At 31.0% G+C, this 668-nt stretch overlaps 1 protein-coding gene across 1 annotated transcript in view; it reads right to left on the bottom strand.

Annotated features, from left to right (window-relative positions):
* The window catches only part of LOC106692744 (uncharacterized), a gene marked incomplete in the record, with an annotated part of 90,964 nt that overhangs the window by 23,422 nt on the left and 66,874 nt on the right, over positions 1-668 (bottom strand).

Below are 668 nucleotides of genomic sequence, written 5' to 3'. Positions count from 1 at the left end.
AATTAAGTTGGGAGAAGTGATGGGGGAAGGGGAAGAGAAAAAATGGATGTTTTAAAAAATTGTCAATTTGGGAATAGGCTAGGGATAGCTTATTTTGTCAGTTTTGTGGTTGGCAGGAAAACAAATTCTAATTGTTTATAAATACTTTCAGAGAGGAATCATTTGTAATAGTTAATGATGGTGGCTAGAATAGAAGTATTGTTAAAATCAAATGGGTGGTTTAATTATAAAATATGTTCAAAGAGTTTGGAGGCAGTAAAGTTGGAAGGGATAGATTATGTGTGTTGATGTAGTTTTTTAAGTAGGATTTTAATTTTGCCAATAGATAAGAAAATAGAATTACAGTTAATGGATCTGAAGGCAAGTGGAAGGTTGAGGATAGAGGAACATAAGTATTTATAGATGTTATCAGAAAGAGAGGGGATGTAAGGTAGTGATCTATATAAGGAGGTGTGATTGGTGGTGGAGAATTTGGTGAAGAGGGGTACAATTAATTTTTTGTCATTACTGACTGCATTCCTACCATTTTCTCTCCTCATATTGTATTTTATTTAAAATTTAATATATTTTTGTGATAGTTTACTTTTTTGTTTTGTTTAATATATATATATATATATAACCACAAAACTGACAAAATAAGCTATCCCTAGCCTATTCCCAAATAGACA

Source organism: Halyomorpha halys, unplaced genomic scaffold (assembly GCF_000696795.3).
Source record: "Halyomorpha halys isolate HHAL.00 unplaced genomic scaffold, Hhal_1.1 Scaffold69.1, whole genome shotgun sequence".
Lineage (NCBI taxonomy): Eukaryota > Metazoa > Arthropoda > Insecta > Hemiptera > Pentatomidae > Halyomorpha > Halyomorpha halys.
The sequence above is the reverse complement of the archived record's forward strand: the minus strand, read 5'-3'. Positions and strand labels throughout refer to the sequence as shown.